This window comes from Ictidomys tridecemlineatus, chromosome 8, assembly GCF_052094955.1.
Source record: "Ictidomys tridecemlineatus isolate mIctTri1 chromosome 8, mIctTri1.hap1, whole genome shotgun sequence".
Lineage (NCBI taxonomy): Eukaryota > Metazoa > Chordata > Mammalia > Rodentia > Sciuridae > Ictidomys > Ictidomys tridecemlineatus.
In genome coordinates this window covers 126,255,021-126,276,037 of record NC_135484.1, presented here as the reverse complement: position 1 = coordinate 126,276,037, position 21,017 = coordinate 126,255,021, and the positions used below count along the sequence as shown (strand labels likewise).

The window sequence follows — 21,017 nt, the reverse complement described above, 5'->3', positions numbered from 1 at the left end:
AGAAATTTGGGGAAAAGTTCCTTCTATTGTGAGACAATGGAACCAGAATAATCTGGTATTGTCATTGGCAGGTCATGTGGTGATGTGGATTCTGAATAGCAATAGGTTTCCTTGGTATTTTTGGCACTTATTGGCCTCCCATTGGTCACTGGCAGTAGTATGGCAGGTTCATTTGCTACACACGACTGAGATCCTAATGAATGAATGGTAAATATGTAGATTATCCTTCTATAAGGTACTTGTGTGTGCATGAATCCTTTCATCATGTGTCTGTGCCTCATGCTAAGGAAGAGGAGGTCATACACTAGATGCTACCTTATTTTGAAATAGTCAAAAGTTACTCACAGTCAGACATTGATTGCCTCCTTGACTATGAAAGAGATCTGTTCATTTGGTCATTATTTATGCATGTTATAGTTATGCGAATAACTGAGTATAGTTGTATGTTTCTGCTTCATTTTTGTTTGGGACTCAGAACCCATCATGCTTTTAAAGGAAACATCAAATTTGGCCCAAGTCTTTTTCAGGGTATCTTATCAGCATGTCATATCTCAACATGGTTTAGAATCAAAGTAACAGCCAAGATTGTATAGTATTTACTATCTGTGAAGAATTGTTCTTAAGCATATTAATTCATAAATTTGGAACTATTTTGTAAGTTTATGAATTAGATATTATCATCTTAATCCTATTTTTCAGGTAAGACAAGGAGGTGTAAAACGGATACAATTCTTTCTGGAGATCACAGAACTAGTTAGTGGTAGAGTTCAGAGTCTGACTCTAGAAGCTGAGCTTTCATCTTTGAAGCTGTATTACTTCTGCCCTTATTAAACATGAGCTACAGCTGACTGTGGTGCAACTTGTAGGAAAGAGTGTGCCATGAAAATTCTTTCTTCCAAGTTCAAACTGAATTTATCTCCTACTTTGTATGAGAGCAAAAAATCCGCATCAGGTTCTGGCTTTAGATACTTCAGCACTGCTTTTAACTGTGATGATCTGGAAAAGCTGCATCAGTTTTTAATGTTTATGTGTGCATGCATCAATTCCTGGATTATATGTGTTTGTCTGAATCATTACCTGATATCTCCTTACCATTCCATATCCCAGGTCAATCCACCCATCAAAAAAACACCATCTAGACAATTTGTGTCCTGAAAATACATTTTACTGCCTGAAGTCATGAAATGTTAGAAGAAAAATAGACCTTAGAAATAATTTTTAAAAATAGTGTTTTAGTTAGCTTTTTGTTAATGTGATCAAAACACCTACAAGAACAACTTAGAGGAGGAAAATTTTATTTAAAGCTCACTGCTCTGAGCCCAAGGAGAGACAGCATATGCCCATAGGAGGAAAGCTGCTCAGTTCATGGTGTGGTCTGTAAGCAGGCTGTGTGTTGGGTGGGCTGGCAAGGTTCAGGTGCAATAGGGAAGATTTACCCTCCAGAGCACTCTTCCAGGGACCCACCTCCTCTAGCTATATAAACCCTGGCTCCAGATACCACCCAGTCAGTTCATTCAAACTAGGAGCTCTCATAATTGAATCATTTCACCATCAAATATTCCTGCATTTACAGGAGCTTTTGAGGGACACCTCATATTTAAACTATAACAAATAATTTTGTTGCAGTATATAACCTATATATCGTGAAACTCACCCATTTCAAGTAAACAATTCAGTGATTTTTAGTAAACTTAAAAGAGTTGCAAATCATCAGAACAATCTAATATTAAAGTGTTTTCATCATGCTCAAAAGATCTTTTGATCATTTGCATTTACTCTTCATTTTTTACCCAAGGCCTCAGGCAGTTACTATTTTACTGTCTGTTTGTATGAATTTATCTTTTCTTGGCACTTCTTAAAAAGTAGAGTAATACCTTTGAAGACACTGCCAAACTGTTTCCAGAGTAGTTGAATAATTTTATATTTTTTCCAGTAATGTGTGAGGATCCAGTTTCTCCACGTCCTTGCCAGCACGTGTTAAGTGGCTTGATGGCTTTAGTTTTATTTAGAAATCTTTAATTTCTCATTGCAGTTTTAGTTTTCATTTTCCTAGTGACTAATGATGCTGAGCATTTTTCTGTATGCTTTTTAGCCATTTTCATATTTTCTTTAAGGTGTCTATTCAAATCTTTGGCCCATTTTATAAGTGGGTCATTTGTTAGTAAGTTGCAAGAGGTTCTTCATATTTTGAATAAAAATTATCCAACATATAATTTGTAGACATTTACTCCAGTCTGCAGCTTACCTTGTCATTTTTCAATGTTTTGGGGAAAGGTTTTAAATTGAATGAAGATCAAACTTATCAATTTCTTTTTTCATTTCTTGCTTTTAGTGTCAAATCTGAGAAATATTTGCCCAAACTAAGTCCTGAAATTTTTCCTCTTATGTTTTCTAGAAAAGTTTTAGTTATAGCTCTGAGTGCCCTTGAGAAAAAAATATATATTGCTCTTTTATGGAGTGTTTTTTCGTCAGTGAGGTCAAGTGCTGTTATAAATCCTTGTTGTTTTTTCATCTTACTGTTTTATCCACTATTTTAAAAAAGTTTTAAGTTATAGGTGGACACAATATCTTTATATTATGTGGTGCTGAGGATCAAACCCAGTGCCTCGTGCAAACACTCTACCCCTGAGCCACAACTCCAGCCCTGTTTTATCAGTATTGATAGGGGGATGTTTTTACTTGGCAAACGTTGTTGAATTGTTTCCCCTCTATTTTATCAAGTTTTTCTTCATGTATTTTGGGAGACTCTAGTTATGTTTGTATATGTTTTATATGTCTATAATTTTTAATCCTGATGAATTCACTTTCTATGTTTTCAGTACTGGAAATTGAACACAAAGGGTGTTCTACCAGTGAGCTACATTCCCAAATGCTTTTTATTTTTAATTTTGAGACAAAGTTTCACTGAATTGCTCTGGCTGATCTGGAACTGCAGTCCTCCTGTTTTAGCCTCCCAAGTTGCTGGGATTACTGGTGTACATACCACTAGATCTGGGTTTCATTTTTGCTTATCCTAGTGGAGTTCATTGAGCTTCTTGGATGCATAAATTTATTCTTTTTTCATCAAACATTTGCATTTGTAGTCATTATTCTTCAAATATTTCTCTTTCTCTTTTGCTAACCTTCCTGTTATGTTTGTTGTATGCTTGATGGTGTCCCACCTTTATTTTTGAGGCCTTGTTCATTTTTCATTTCCTTACTGTGCCAGTTGGATAATTTCTATTGATCTGTCTTAAGATATGCTTTTCCTTTCTTTTATCTTTGCTGTAGGGCTCTTCTAGTGAATTTTTCATTGCACTATACTTTTCAATTCCAGAATTTCCATTTGCTTCTTTTATGGTGATATATTTCCTTGTTTATATTTTCTGATAAGTCTTTGTCATCATATTTTAATTCTTCTACTTTTACTTTTTAAAATATATTTATATTTTTTGAGGTCTTTGACTTTTATAGCTATCATTTTGGCATCCTCAGAGGCAGTTTCTATTGTTATTTTCCTAATATGGGTCACACTTTTTTACTTGTTTGCCTTTCTCATAATTTTTTGTTATTTACTAGACATTTTAGATAAAGTAGCAAATCTGAATTCTGATTCCCTCCAACAATGGCTGGTGCTGCTGCTTGTTTATTTGTTCAGAAACCTACCTGGACAACTTTTGTGGGGTCTCTTTAACCTTCAGTATTGGCCACAGAATTTTTAAATTCTTGTTTTCATTTTTAACCTTCTTAGAGGTTATTCATGGGTCAAAACAGTTTATTAGTTAGAGGCTGTGCTTAAACATCTTGAGATAGTGAGTCTTCTACCCTTTATTGATGGATCGGTGTGACATAGAGAATGCTTTCAAAGTTCCATCATTTGCAATTTTGTCTAGGCTCTTACTTTCTGTGTGTGTTAGAACTCATGTTCAGCCTGAGTTGAGTAGCTGGGAAGTGTATATAGCCTTTCACAGGAGTACAGCTTTTTAGATCATGAAGGATATATGGAATCTTATCCAGACCTACAATGGATACCTTATTCTCTACATCCTCTTATTACATCTGCTTAGACTGAAGGTTTGTTGCTCTTCAGTGTTTTGGTTTCTGACTAGCAGACATGCAGGACTTTCCTGATTATTCACTACAGAGACAGCTATAGTTTTTTTTTGGGGGGGGGGCAGGGGATACTGGGGATTGAACTCAGAGGCTCTCAACCACTAAACCATACCTCCAGCCTTATTTTGTGTTTTACTTACAGACAAGATCTCACTGAGTTGACTAAGGTCTCACTAAATTGCTGCAGCTGGCTTTGAACTCGAAATCCTCCTGTCTCAGCCTCCCGAACTGCTGGGATGCTATTGTTTTTGACAATTCCTTGGGCTTGAATTTTCTTTCTGTTCCAATTAAAGTCATCCCTTTTATTGCTGATCTTCATGGCCTGTCCTTTCCTGGCAGAACTTTGGGGACAGAGAGTTGGATAGATGGACAGTGGGAGAAACTTCAGGTTAAAATTCTGGAGCATTTAACTGTTCTTGCTGAGGTTCTAGAAATGTTCTGGAATGAATGCTTCCTAATTTGTGGGATGCCTCTGGACAATTTCCAGGGTCCTTGCATAGTTGTTCTTGACAAATCTTTACAGCTTTGGTAGAAGTATTTGTTAAGTGTTTCACTCAGCCATTCTGGAGTCCTTGTTACCCCCACCCCTGAAAATAATTATGAAAAAGATTTACTAAGGCACTTAAACCTACTGAATCCAAGGGGGAAATAACCTCAATTTATTTTGTTTTTGAATTGTATGAGTTTCTGGTGAGAAGCCAGATCATTGAATTTGAAGTAATTGTAGACATCTTGAATGTAAGTATCCTTCTACTTTTCAGGCATTCCATTCAGCAAATATTTGTTAAGCAGCTACTTAGTCATCCTAACAGACCTAGTATGTCCTTTTTTCTTTTTTTTAATAGATAAGGGAAAAGGCTAAAGATACTGAATAACTTACTAATGGGTTGATGGTAGCCAAGACATTAGGGCACAAATTTGATATGCACTCCAGGCCCTTCTCACCCTTCTCTAACTCTGGCATCTGCTTTCCCCCAGCAGATGACATAACTGTAATCTGAACCCTGCCAAGGGAGGCTAGGGACCTTTCTACAGCCATGTCCATGGGGCTTGAGACCTCCCAGAAGCATCCGGATAAGGCATGCTAAAAGGCCTCAGAGGGTAAGGAACTGATTCCTTGTGTGGCCACCAACTGTCTCAGGCAATCCCTTCCCCCCCCAGACCCGCTAAAACCGTACCAGAGCCATCTGAGAGGCAAGACCTTCAACTACCTCTCCAACCTCAACTGCCACCCAAACATCAACTGCCACCGGTGATGTCACAATGCAGGGAAGCCCTTCCAATGCGCGCAGTGCCATCAGCTTAAGAGTTGGAATAAGGACTTGACGCACCACCAACTCACGCACGTGAGCGACCCTTCCTGGACCCGTAGTGTAACTGTAGCTTCAGCCACAATGTTGACCTGTCCAGGCACCAGCATGTCCACATCCATGAGCGGCCAGGCGGTTCCGCTGCACCCACTGTGTGTACTCACGCACCTGAGGGTACACATGGGGAGTGGCCCCTACCGGTGCAACGAGTGCAGTGGGACAAGTACTTTTCCTCTCAGACACACTCTGGTCAATCACTGCATCCACACCAGGGAAGGGCCTTACAAATGCTGGGTTCACCGGAGAAACTTCAACCATCAATGGCACCTCATGGTCCCCAGAGGAAGCACACAGGCGAACGCTTCTACTGCTAGGGTTGTTGCTATGAGGACTTAAGCAGTGGTTCCAAAGTCCTTTGGCACCACAAGCTCCATACTGGTGAGAAGCCATATGGGTTGCACAGTGTGATGCGCGAGCTTCAGTCAGAAGAAAAGCATCATCTTGCAATGGAAGCTGCATCCTGGGATGACACCCAGAGGGCTGGCCTGGCCCTCAGCTGGGGCTGAATAGGAGCGACTGTCTTCAGACTCCACTCCTCCTGGGCTTTACCTTTCCTCTGCAGTACTGGTCAAGAGAAGACAGGGTCCCAGTAGAATGGGAGTGCAGTAGGGGAGCTCAAGTCGATTTTCTATAAATACCTTTCCAGGGATGGAAGCTGACTAACTGGTGTTTCTGGTGCTCAGCCCTTTTCTCTTCTTGCCTCTCCAGGGTCTCTCCCTTTGCTCCCAGAAGAATTGGTTCTCTAGGGAAGAAAGAGCTGAAGATATGGAGCAAAAATATAGCAAGTAGTATGGGTCTGGGGAAAAGCCTCCTATTTTATAGTTTTCTCATTACCCAAAATTCATCTTACCCTCTTTAGAGTTTATATCTCCTACTCCATAATGGCTTATTGGAGCCTCTGGTATATTTCATGAGTTATGTTAAAATTTAAAATCATGGTCCCCATTTTGCCCTTTACGTTCCCACCTCCAAAATGACCTCTGACCTGTTGCAGCTCAGGGATTCTCATTTGCATCAGTTCATCACTTTGCTCTCTCTTCTCTCTTCCTAAATCTTCAACTTTCACTTACTACGTTGGGGCATTCTGAACTTAAGGCATCTAGGGGAATGGAATATTCATTATATTTGCCCTCTGCCCTTCCCTCACTGAAGAACTACCTGATTAGATTTTTCTAATGGGAGATGGTAGGGGGTCTGGGTGTTTAGAAATAAAAATAAAGCAAAGCAAAATGCACTTCTTATCTTTCTTGGGGGCTCAGGGTAGAAGACAAACAAGGAAGGGTGATGGTGGTGGGGGCTGTAATGGCCTCAGCTTCCTTTCTGCACTTGATGTTTCTCATGAGGAGGTTCTCAGGAGTGATAAAGTGAAGGTGGAAACATCATCTTTCTCTCAGTCTCTCACCTGGAGAATTGGACTTTCTAGAAGAGAAGGTATTCCCATATTTCACTGGCTCCACCTCCTGGAGGGTGAGGCCAGAGCTGTTTTGCCACTGGAAGTAGAAAGTCATTAATTAAGCTTGTTGTTGCAGGAGGCCATTAGTTGTTCGAACCAGTCACACTTTCCTGTGCTGTCTTGGGATGGGTGTAAAGCTATTGTTTACTAAACTTTTAGGTTGGCTTTCTATTTCTGAACTTTGAGAAACCAATTTCTGATCTGAGGCCCCACCACACTAAAAACACTGGTCCTTACTGCTAAATGTCAGGATTATTGTAGTTTTGGTGCCACCATGTGGCCAAACTTAAAAACTGCATGCTGTATAGTACTGGCAAGCATTGTGGCAATGTTTCCTGGAGTTAAGACCTAAGGCAGTTTTGAGATTTTTTTTTAAAAGTAGATCTTACCCACAGAATTTCTGATTCAGCAGGTCTGAGGTAGCACCCGAGGAGCATCTCTAAGTCCCTGGTGATGCTGTTGCTCCTGGTCAGAGATCACTTTTGTTGACCACAGGCAGAGTATAATGACAGGTTAATAGTTGAGACCAAGCTCCACCACCATGGTTCCCACCCCATTCTAGATGATCATAATGTTGTAATATGCAAACTGTTTTGGAGAGCTAGAGTGGTGTATCTCACATGCTCCCTAACCATAGGTGGCGATCTATAAAATTGTCTAATCTGTAAAATTGCCCAGGGAAAACTCATAGAAGCCTTAGGAAATCATAAGAAGAGATGAGGTCCCACCCACCCACAAGGAGTTATATTGTTTACAGGGGCAGGGAAGAGTCAGACTTAACTACCTTCACATCTTTTGAGACTCTTTTGACTTTGGCATGTATCTCACCATTCCCCTCCCTGCCAGTCTGGGGTCCAGGTCTTGTGATGCTTTGTCTCTAGACCTCTCCCACTGAGATGTAAATGATAAATGGCTAAGTTAACACACCTTTTCATAAGTTCCTAAAGTAAAAATCAAGCAATAGAACAAAAAATGATGCAAAGAGAGAATCTTTTAGAGTTTTCATGAGTGGAATTTAGGAACCTAGTCAGGCTGCTATGTTAATGTTTCTGGTACATGTGCCTGATTTACAAATCCACCATATCCTTAGGAGACTGCATTCTAACACTATTCTGCTAATAAGCCCTTTCCCCTCTTTTACCTATTCTCCATTAATAGGTGAATAAAGAAATTGTGGTATATTCCAAAAAGATATCACTTAGAAATGAAAAGGAATGAGCTGTTATATACCACAGCATGGATGAATCTCAAAAAATTATATAGGCCCTGAGCTGATGGTCCTATCCGAGATACTGCATTTTCTAGATTAGATGCTGGCTGCTCAATGTAGCTCATAAATACGATGAACATTTACCAGAGAGATGGTGCAAAAAGCACACTGGATATTTGTAACAGATGTTATTTGATCCCTCTCAACTTTGGTGTGGAGTAGGACCTTGGTCACCCAAAAATCCCTCTAATAAGTGGCTCCTGTCTGTATCTTTGTCTTTACAGATGAGCATGTACACATGGGCTCTTTACTGAAATCTCTGTAAACAAAAGAAACAGAAAATTGTCTGCTTCACTTTTAGAGCTGGGGTCAGAGTTATTAATTTAGACACTTGCTAATGCAGTTTGCCATAAGCACCAAGTGAATATACATATTAGGATTAATTTAGTTCAAGACCTCTTGGTATGGATAGTAGAAGAGCATTCATCACAATCTTCTTTTTGGTTCTCAGTGACAGAATCAGGTATGAAAAGCAGAGGATTCTTGGGGAAGTAAACATAAAACAGTGGAGCTGTAACCCAACACAGCTCATTTAATTCAGCCCTTCTGTTTATGATGTTGCTGAAAACCAGAAGGCAATGATTGACATTTACTTCTAGGTCACATAAGATTTTAGTAACAGTGGAGCTTGCAATCCAGGTCTTTAGTCTTCACCCAGGGCTTGCTCCATTCAACAATAACCCCTACATTGTTTTTTTCTTTTGCCTGCTGGATCTAAGCCATGTCCCAGAAAGACTTTAATGTGATTTACATAAATGTGTACCAAAAAGAATGAGGGAGAGTAGAGAGAGAAAAAAGAATAGACAAAATAATATGGAGCCAGAAACCAGGTAAGTAGTTCAAAGTGTAGTTTGAGGAATTCTGCACATTTCTGGGACACAAGTTGCAAATTCTGGTATAAACTTAGTAGCTGTCACACAAAGAGGTACAAGTGATTATTTTCTTTTTAAAGGTTAGGCATATACCTCCTGGATGGATGCATGCAGCCATCCACTTCTGTATATTCATTTGAGCAATGAAAGCATACAGAACTTGTACACAAATGTCATAGAAGCTTTATATGTAAGAATAAAAAAAACTGGAAACAATCTGAATTTCTATTAACAGGTGAATGGACAAATTGTGGAATATTCCAACAAGATATCACTTAGAAATGAAACGAAATGAGCTGCTGTACACCACATCATGGATGAATATCAAAAAATTATATTGAGTGAAAGAAGTCAGACTGCTGGGTGCAGCAGAATGCATCTATAATCCCAGCTACTCAGGAGGCTGCAGCAGGAGGATAGCAAGTTCAAGGCCAGCCTCAGCAATTTAGCAAGACCCTGTCTCAAAATGAAAGGGCTAACTGAACCTCTGAAACCATGAGCCCAAAATAAACTTTTTCTTCTTCTTAAAAAAAAAAATGAAAGGGCTGAGGATGTAGTTCAGCATTGGAGTCTTTGTCTAACATGTGTGAGGTTCTCATTTCAGTCTCCAGTAACACATATACTGAAAGATTCCTTTATAAAACTCTAGAAAAGGCAGACTATTGTGATGAAAATCAGATCAAAGTTTGTTGGGAATGAGGAATGCCGGTTAGTGTGGAAGTAAGGCCATGAGAAAAGCTTTGGGGAGGCTGGTATGTTCTTTCACAATTGCTTGATGATTTCATAGTGCACACACAGTCAACACAAAATTTACATTTAAGTATGTGCAATTTATACATATTGATGATGCCTCCATAAAATAGTAAGAAAAAAAGTTATTGCTTATATGACCGAAAAAGTACAGGTATTTCTACCGTGGAGATGTGGGATAAACTTTTCCTCTTGAGAATTTCATAGTGTTGCTCCTTGTAAGCTTCCCTAATGGCAACCAATGCAAATCAGTGGCAGAAACCCAAATCACCTGTGAACAAGAACATTTCTACCAAGGGTGGGTACTTGGAGATAATTAGGAGGAGAAAACAATGCATTTTAAATATACAGCACTCCCATGGTCTGCTTCAGCCTGGAGATTAGATTTTCAGTGATTAGAGGAAAAGCTTATTGTTTTAGCAATCCTTTAGGCAATTCTTCCTAAATGCCATTTATATCTATGGGAGTTTTGATAAATACTAAAGAGCAATAATGTTGAGGTTTTACTCTGATAAAAATAAGTGTAGAGAAGGCCCTGTTTACTCTCTTGGAAGGGAAGAGTAACCATTTATGTCCCTTCTCTTTAATGTTTTGAGTACAGCATTTCTACTTTTTGTGGCTCTCTGACAGTTTTCACAGGAATAAATGTGTTCTCTCCAATCAGAAAAGACTTTCTGGGCAAAATAATCCCCTGTATTTAATTGGTATTCACCACAGTGTCAAACAGAGCAATGGCACAAAATAAAGGTGTTGGGTATACGGAAAAGTATGTGGGTTATACTTTAAATTATGAATGAATTCTTGCATCTTGAGGGTATTTTTTCACTTTTTACATTTTTAAAATTTAATTTCATCTTTTTACACAAATGGAGCACAACTTTTCATTTCTTTGGTTGTACATGATGTAGAGTCACACCATTCATGCAATCTGCATCACTGTAGTGGGCTGATTTTAAGTTTTTTTGGGTATAGACCAAGGAGTGGGAGAGCTGAGTCAAATGGTGGTTCCATTCCAAGTTTGAAGGCATTTTTTTTAATTAACTAGTTCAGCTTATTTATTTGTTCTGAGGGTCGCTGACTTCTGAGCATTTCATTGCTGTTATATTTGCTCTTCATTATCCTGGTTGTTTCTAGCTTACCTTTGTGCTGTGTGGCAGTTTCCTATAGTCTTGTTGTATGGAGCTTCTTTCTGTACCTTCCTTTGGGTCTCATTGGTCCCAGTGCCACTGACATAAAGAATACCCTTCTTTCCCCAGCAAAGGAATGAAATATGAGCTGGATGTTATCCTTTGTGCTGATCTGTCTGACTCATTGTTGAGACAGTTTTTGAGATACTAGTTTGTGCCAGATACTAATATTGGTGCTTACAAGTCTATAAATTCTCACAAACCACAAAGAAATAGACTCCATTTTTATTTCAATTTTATGCATAAGGAGATTAAGGCTCAAACAGATTGCATCATTTGATTGTTGGAAGAAATTGAATTCAAATCTATCTGACATCAGAATCTATTCTCTTAACCACTGTGTCGTGCTGATTTTCATAAGAACTTACCTTCATTGATTTTTTTCTGGCCCTTCTTCACATCTTAGGAGATTTGCTTTTTGTCTAGGAACATTGACTAGGACCCAGCTACACCACTCTACAGTATTTATCTAAAAGAATTAAAATCAGCATACTATAGTGATACATGCTTATCTATGTTTATAGCAGCAAAGTACACAATAACCAAAATATGGAACCAGTCTAGGTGTTTGTCAGTGGGTGAATGATAAAGAAAATGTGGTATATAGTCACAATGGAATTCTACTCAGTCATAAGGAACAAAATTATGTCTTCTGAAAAGAAAATGGATGGAATCTGAGGATGTTGTGTTAAGTGAAATAAGCCAGTCTCAGGGCTTTCTCTCAGATGTGTAAGCTAGAGAGAAAAAAGGAAAAGAAAAAGGAGAGGGGTTGGTGGAATCTCATGAAGATAGATGAGAGCTCAAAAGAGTAGAGGAACGGGACTTGGGAAGGGAGGAAAGGAGGCAATTTGAAAGTACTGATGAATGAAATAGACCAAATCTTACTGTGTACATGTCTAAATATGTGACAAGAGAGTTTGCTAATATATATATACATATATATATATATATATATATATATATATATAATTATAATTCATCAATTAAATTTTTTAAGAGATTTGTTTTTTACCTGGTGATAGACTTTATTAGGTATAATTACATATTGCTATCATATTAGCCAGGAGTACTACCCAGGAAAAAAATGCCTTCCCTAGAATATAAAAGTGTTAAGTGACTTTAAGGATCATTGCTGAAAATTTTATTACCTTGGCAGTCTGGTGGGGTTGTAACTTTTCTCTTAGTTGTCAGATTGTTCTGCTTGTAAAATTGATATTCTCTCTTGAATTTCATGTTTGTTTAGATTATGTGAGTATCAAGGGGGTCTTCAGGGTCTTGACTCCAAGTAGTTATTCAAGGCTAAGTCTGTCTTCTTGACAGGGTGGTCCTCCCCTAGGTGAGACCCATGCCTCCTTTGCTCTACCCCTTCCTTTGCTCCTGGGTGTTTTGAGATTGACTAGGGGTCCTGGCTACAGTCATCATTGTCACTCTCCTTATCAATCTTCTGCAGGCCCCATTTTCTGGATGGTTCTCTTTAGGGCAGCCTTGACATCACTGTTCCTGAGGCTATAGATGATGGGGTTGAGGATAGGGGTGATCACAGCACAGAAGAGAGACAGCAGAGGGTCAGTGGCTGGATCATAGCTGGCCTTTGGGCAAATATAGAAAGAGGGCAATGCCGTAGAAGAGGGAGACCACGATCAGGTGGGAGGAACAAGTGGAGAAGGCCTTGTGGCGGCCAGCTGCAGATGGGATCCGGAAGATAGTAGCCAGGATACCTCCATAGGAGCTCAAGATGAGGCCAAAGGGGCAGAGGATGATGAGGGCAGCAGCCAGGATAATCTGCAATTCATTGAGTGAGGTGTCTCCACACACCAGCTGCAGGACAGGCTGGATCTCACAAAAGAAGTGAAGGATGGCGTTGGGGCCACAGAAGGGCAAGGAGAAGATGAAGGAGGTGTGGCCCAGCCCCACCATGGCTCCGCAGGCCCAAGCTGAGCCTGCGAACTGCAGACACACCCAGCGGCTCAGCAGCAGCGGGTAGCGGAGGGGCTCACAGATGGCTGCATAGCGGTCATAGGCCATGGCCGCCAGGAGGCAACACTTGGTGGCACCAAAAAAGAGGAAAAAGAACATTTGGAGGGCACAGCCCCAGCGGGGGATGTGGCGCTGATCAGTGAGGAGGTGGTAAAGCAGCAGGGGCACCGTGAAAGACCTGTACCCAATCTCCAGGGCCGAGAGGATTCAGAGGAAGAAGTACATGGGGGACTGGAGTGCAGGGTCCGCTGAGACCAGCACCACAATGAGGAGGTTGCCTGTGACGGTGAGCAGGTAGACCGTGAGAAAGAGAGAGAAGAGCAAGCCCTGGACGTGGGCCAGGCGGGAGAAGCCTACAAGAATGAATTCAGTTAACACCACAGAAGCGTTCGTGCTCATCCTGCTCACATCCCTTTTGATGGGAATAAAAAGACATAGCAAAGAAGAGTTCTCACTGTGGAATTGTGATGAGGTCAAAAATGACCTCTCTCTGCATTGGATCAAAGCCCTGGAACTCCTTTTCTTTTAGGCTTTCAGTGTCTTTGAAATGTGGCAGCCCAACTGCCCCCACCCTGGCCCACTCTTGGAACCCTGGGCAAATATTTGTCTCTCTGAGACCAGCTGTCTTGATCTCTTCCTGATGGTGCCTACCTTTAGATGAAGCATTGAATTTGGTTTGGTTTCTCCTCAGTGAAGTGTTGGATCATTCTAACCCCCTTTTCTCTATTTCCCAGCCTTGCTGCAGGGCTGGGGATGGAATTTTCCCTCCCAGCAGATGTTTTTCTGCTCAAAGCCAGACTTTGTTCTGTGTTCAGGACATGAAAAAAATCCCATTCCAAGTAAAGAGGATTTCCTTTCCTGTTCCTCTCCCTCCTGACTTTTTTCTGTTTCTTTTCCTTTTTTCACATGTTTTTCTTTTCTCTCTACTTGGCTTTTCTCTGGCCTAATGTTCACCTCTTCCTCTCTATTTCCTGTCCCTTTCCAGCTATTATTCCAGTTACCAGATGCCCTCAGCCTCTTCCTTTTCTATCATTTCACCATGAGATGAACTTCATGGTTTTCAGTGGGGAGAGAAGGGATTGGGTAGATCATTTCTTTTAAGGTCCTGAAGGCAGTTAAGTAGTTCAGTTTTCCAGAAGATCTTTCTAGTTTAAAAAAATGCTCTGGAAGGAGATAACAAGACCTTTCTCAGTTGCTTATTTCTGCATCTTACAGCCTCTCAAACTTCACACCTTTATATCATAACACATATACAAATCCCCAGGCCACTCACATAAACTCTACATATGCATACACTAACATATTGTGTTTCTAAATATAAGCACAGGAGAATAACCTAACATCCTCAAATGCTAGATTCATTTAAAGTCAAATACACACACTATATACAAATACAAACTTCATTACAGATAACAATGAAAGTCAAAACTCATTTAACATAAAAATATTAACACGGAAAGATACAGACAAATAGATACATAAATCAAAATTCTGTGCAAAATATTCATATTTAAGAATGCATATTAGAAATACAAGTGCACACATTGATATCCTATTGCAGTTGAGAATCTCTGGTTTATTCCATGTTGTTCAGTGTTTTCCAGGATATTGTTGGAATAGTGTTTCTCTGTTTGGAGAAATAACTAGGCTAAAGGCAGGTAGCATGTGATGACTTGCTTATTTTATCCTCTCTTTACATAGCAGATCCTCATGGGAAACATACTCGTAGGTTTGGTGTCTCCGTAAGGTCTCTGAAGACCTGAGTCTCCAAGTATATTTGACTTTCCAATGGGAAATAACTAATTAATCTGTTATTTTAGAGTTAGTTCCTTAAATCACCAAAAGTATAGGATGACCTGTCAATAATATTTAAGAGACAATGTCCAGGACTATTGGTTTCTTTTAATTCTCCCATAATACCTCTGGGTTGATCTTTTTTTATGTTTTTTTTTTCCTTTCTCAACATTTTCTTCTGTCACTGTCAATGTCCTACTACACCTACAAAAAGTAATAATGACACTTTTCCTATCTTATGGAATTTGATATAGTTTAATAGTAAATTTATTTTTAGCTATACACAGAATCTCATGTATTTCAGTTATTTTACACAGAAGAATATAGACGATACATAAATATATTTTGACTAGTGAGCTTATTGATAATTGTTATTTTTTTAAAAATCGATCCTGAATTTTTCTTTCTTGGATTTTTTTCACTTATTATACAAGTGTCGTCTTTACATTATTAATATTTGGGTTTAATTTTTGATCTGTTTCTTCGTTTTCTTACACACTTTCCTACATTTGATAAATTATGCATCAGAAAAGATGTTTTTGAGACATGTAACAACTGTTACAATAATAAGCCTCAAACTCAAACTGGTTTAAAAATAATTTATAGGTTCCTGTACCTATAACTTTAGGATTTGCTTATATTAGATCTCCCACTTAGTTTTCTTTACATCATCTGTTTTATTAGGTTTGGCTAAAAGTAATGAAAATACCAGTGGCTCAAAGAGGATGAAAATTAGGGCTGGGGAAGTAGTTCAGTGATAAGAGCATTTGCATAGCATGTGTGTGTATGTGTGTGTGTGTGTGTGTGTGTGTGTGTGTGTGTGTGTCCAGCACACACACATATACACACAGGACACACACATACAAACACAGAAACACGTCTATCACTATTAAAACCCCTCACTACATATTATAGTTATATGTACTATATTGCACCAAAAATAGAGGATAAAAATTTTTGTCTCACTTTATTGTCTGAAGCTCTGCATTTCAAAACAATATGGCTACTTTGATCTAACAGGTCATCAGAAATCTTGTTTCCTGTCAGTTTATGAGTTTTCTGCTCCTGATGTAAGACCCTCTTATGGCTTAAGATGAGGGCATCCGTGTTTTAGGGAAGAGAACATAGTAGAACACTCTGGAATGTTTTGTGGCAGGTAAAAATTCTATTAGTATAAACTATGTAGAATTCTTGCCAAAGATGTTTATAGCTTAAGTATAATTATAGGAAATAATCAGACAAACCCAATTAATGGCACATTCTGCAGACAATGGACCCAAACTCTTCACAAATATCAATGGCTTTTGTTTTATCTTCAAAACAAAAGTTGGGGATGATATTATTCTTAACTGAAGAAGGCCAAAAAAACATGACAATAAAATGTCATTGCCCATGGCTGGACCCCAGATCATAAGAAAAAAACAAAACAAATAGAAAAAACTTTTGAAACAGAAAATGAATGTTGACTTTATTTTATTGCAAAACTATTAAATTTCTTGGGTGTAATAATATTTTTGACTTTAGAAAGTCGGAGAACAACATATTTAAGGGCAAAGGGTTATGCTTACTGCAAGTTTGTTTTAAGTGGTTCATCCAAAAAAAGTATATATATATATATATGTATGGATGAATCCTTGACTCTGCTCTAGTGGATGTTTGTCTTTGTAAATAATCATCCTGTTCATGTCTGTGGAGGCTGTGTAGATTTCACACTCTTTCTCCTACTACTTGGGCTGTGGACTATATTAGTAGGCAATAGTTATATGATAGTGTAGCATGTTGCTGCAAGAGCAAGCAACTCAAAATTGTAGTGGCTTAATACAAAACAATTATTTATTAACCATACAGAATCTCTTGTGTGCTGAGATGACCCATTAACATAGCTGTGCTCCATGCAAAGCTCCATGTAACTTTGATCTTATGACTTCGCCATACTAACACTTGCTTTTGTATTTGCTATGAAGGAGTGAGCTGGAGAATAAATCATCATCAATTAAATTACATTATTTACATTTTTCTGATCAGAGCAGGTCACATAGCTATGCCTAACTTCAAAGGGATTGTGGAAGATTGTACTTTCTAAAGGTACCCGTAAGAAGTCTTTCTTACCTGCATACTGTTCTACAATATCATCTTGCTTCTTCTCCATCAAAAAGTGAACTCTACTTCCCCTAATTTGTTTAAATCCATTTGGGCTTTGATCATTTCAACCCATAGAACAAGATGGATAGGATGATATGCGATTTCTGAAGCTGGATAATAAAAGTGATGCCACTTCTGCCTTGTGACTTGGAATATTTACATTTGGACCCACTTACCTACCATGTAAGAAGTCCAGCTACTCTGATGCTATTATGCTGTGAGAACCAAGACTCATGTGGAGTCCACAGGAGGCACTCCAGTGAACAAACAAATTAAAAATCATCCTAGACCAATACCTGTGTTTCTTTTATGATATTATCCATCTGTGGTATAAACTGAGACATGTATCTTTCCTCATATTTAAAAGACTCATACATGTGTATACACAGTTAACTCTGATTCTGTTCTTTTTTTCTTTTCAGGGTTGGATGTTATATTCACATTAGCTGTAGCATATTTATTAGGCTAAATTAAAATGAGACCTATTTTTACTATGATTTTTTTAAAACCTCTTGCAAAAGGTGCTACAAGCTAAAAATAACAGGTCACACTTGCATGTTCCATCAGGAGGCTGTAACAGTGTGAGTGCTGCCACACAATGGGAATGGTGAGCAGCAGTCCACAGCCCATGCAGCACCCTCTCAGACCTTTGTTTGGTGCCTCCAGCATTTTGCTTTCTGTGTTTCTGTAGATATGTCTTTGTATTAAATAATTTTACCATGGGTCTCTTTTGAAGCTTGTTCTGCCTTATTTCATCCACTAATTTAAAACTGAGAGGGATACTTGTAATGAGTATTGGAGTGGTTTTGTGTGCCAGGAATGTGCTGTGTTTTATAAACTTTATATAGTATATAAAATATATAAACATATAAACTTTATATATACATATAAAATAGGACAATTTGAAATTTGAACTTAGTCTTGTTATATTATTATGAACGAGCTACATTAGTGAGAAAGTGCTTCTGTTTCTCTTAAAACTTATTCTAGGCCTGGGGTATAGTTTTGTTTTCCATTTTTTAATTGGTGCATTATAGTTTCACATAATGGTGGGCTTCAATGTTACACATTTGTACATGCACATAATATAAAAATATAATTAACCAATATTACTCCACATAACAATATAATTTTCCAATATTACTCCCCAGTATTTCCCTTTTTCCTTCCTTTCTCCCTGTAAAGATGTAGTTTAGTAGTAGAGTGCTTGATCAATGAACGAGGCCCTGCTTTCAATCCCTAGCATGGTGAAAACAACAACAATTAAACTGGGTGTAAGGATTCATGAACTTGAACAGGGAAAATTACATCTTTATTTCTAATTAAAATTTATTTAAACTTAATGATTCTTTATGAATTTTCCAAAAATCACATTAGTATTAGTACCTGTAACTTTGTTATCAGTATAAAAATACAATCTTTTTATCCCATTAGACTTACTTAGATATCTCAAAATATTGTTTATAGTTCTTATTTTTTAAAATTTAAAATTTGTTTTAATTAGTTACACATGACAGTAGAATGCATTAATGCACTTTTATATGTCATAAATAGTGGGATATAATTTCTCATTTTTCTGAGTGTACATGTTGCAGAATCATATTGGTCATGTATTCACATATATACATATAGTAATAATGTTTGTTTCATTCTACTATTTTTCCTAATCCCACATCCTTCTCCTTCCCTCCCATCACTTCCCTCTACTTAATCTAAGGTAACACTATTCTTCTCTAGTGCCCACCCCCTTATTGTGAATTAGCATTCGCATATTAGAGAAAACATTTGGCCTTTGGTTTTGTGGGATTGATTTATTTTGCTTAGCATAATATTCTCCAACTCCATCCATTTACTAGTAAAAGCCATAATTTTACTCTTCTTTAAAGCTGAGTAATATGTCACTGAGTATATATACCACATTTTTTTTTACCCATTCATCTGTTGAAGGATACCTAGGTTTGTTTCATACTCTGGCTATTGTGAATTGAGCTTCTATAAACATTAATGTGTCTGTGTCACTATAGTATGCTGATTTTAAGTCTTTTGGGTACAAACTGAGGGGTGGGATAGCTGGGTTAAATGGTGGTTCTATTCCAAATTTTCTGAGAAATCTCCATACTGCTTTCCATAGTGGTTGCACCAAATTTGTAGTCACACCAGCAATGTATGAATGAATGTAAATTTTTTACCATATCTTCGACAACATTTATTGTTGCCCGTATTCTTGATGATTGCCATTCTGACAGGAATGAGGTGAAATCTTAGAGTAATTTTGATTTGCATTTCTCTAATAGCTAGAGATGTTGAGCATTTTTCATATATTTGTTGATCAATTGTATTTCTTCTGTATTAATTCAAAATTTTAGCAGTTATTAGACTTGCTGCTGATAGGTACAAAGCTGGCTAGCTGTCAGGCAACTTTGCTAGTGGTTTTAGAGTGATAAGATACCACATTGGTAGTGACTGAGATATTTACATTATTTTATAATGTTCTGCATCGAGTATTATTTATTGATCAATATGTGAACAGAATTACACTTTTTTGTTTGTTAACGTGTTTTGGACTAATATAAAAATAGCAAAATAGACACCCATAAAAAGGAATGAAGTTCTGATATGTGCTGTAATATGAATGAACCTTCAAGACATCAACTGAAGTAAAATGAGTAAGACAGTAAACAACAATAACAACAAATATTATATAATTCTGTTTATGTGAAATATCTAGGATAAGCATATTCATAGACACAGAAAGTAGATTACATGTTATTGTGGACAAGAGGGAGGAGGGATTGAAAATCTATGATTTAATGGGTACAGAGTTTTTGTTTGGGGTGATGAAAAATTCTGGAAGCAGATAGTGTTGACAGTGGCACAATATTGTAAATGTAATTAATGCTTATGGATTATACACTTAAAAATATTTAAAATGTTGACTTAATGTTGACATATTTTACCTTAAAAATTATACAAAGTTAAAAAAACAGCACAGAGTTTAAGAAGAAGTTTGCCCAATGATATAGTTTAAATGGGAATTCCTAAATTTTTGTTAAGGTGGTATAGGCTTGTGTAATTGATTCCTGGGTCACAGTGTGTCAGTCCAATTCCAACACTTTGAAGGTGAAGAAAACTGTTGAAAGGGACATTGTACTTTTGTTAACTGATGAAACACAGATTTTCTTATATAGGTAACAGAGGTTTATTTATTTATTTATTTTTAGATCCCTTTTTGGATAATGTTTTTAATATAAAGTTTACATCATTTATGAAAATTGATAATGTACCCAGTTTATTAATTAATCAGAATGGACTGTTGTTATACTTCCCCTTTGTACAATCAAATTTTCAGTAAAAATCATGAAATTAAATTCATCATAATGCTCAGAAATGAAGTACAGGTAGAGAAAAATGCTTTTACTGAACTTTGAATATATTCATGTCAAACAATAAAAAAGGAAAAGGTAAGGAATGACATAGAAAGTGTATTAATTTTTTTGGCAACAAAGGAAAAAAATTGAACATACATGTTTATCTATTATAGTAATGAGAAATAAAATCTAGTTTAATAAATATTAAAAATAACAATTAAAAGCAATATATTTCAATTTAAAAGATATTATTTAGTAAAACTTATTCATTGAAAATACTTATTTCACATACGAATTTGTACTTTTGAAACACAAAAATTACACCTTAAAGTTCATGCTGTTTCACTAATTTAAGTTTTAACTGCAAATAAAAATTCCAAATGACAGAAGAGAATGAAATTGAAGTCATTCTGTTTTTGCCCTTGTTTTTAAGTCACTATACCATATTTATTTATTTAGAATCTAATTTTTCAAAGTAAGAAGGTGCTACTATGGAGTTAAGAGAAATGAACTCAGTTCTGAAATGAACTAGAGATTCCAGATCATTTCAGACTTACTCTAAATTAATGCCAGTACCTGGTAGCTGAGTTCAAAATGTTCAGTGTTACTATTTAGCAGGGAATTATTTGAATTAACTTCTAAGTAGTATGTAATGTTTACTAAAGTTTAAGTAGTAACAATGTACTAATTTGAAGCTTATAGATATTATTAAAACTCAATAGTAGCATTGAAAACAGAGAGA

General features: G+C 37.4%; 1 pseudogene; it reads right to left on the bottom strand.

The window, feature by feature from the left end:
- Positions 1 to 12,430: 12,430 nt before the first annotated feature.
- On the bottom strand, positions 12,431 to 13,370 carry LOC101955651 (olfactory receptor 10C1-like; annotated as a pseudogene).
- Positions 13,371 to 21,017: the final 7,647 nt, after the last annotated feature.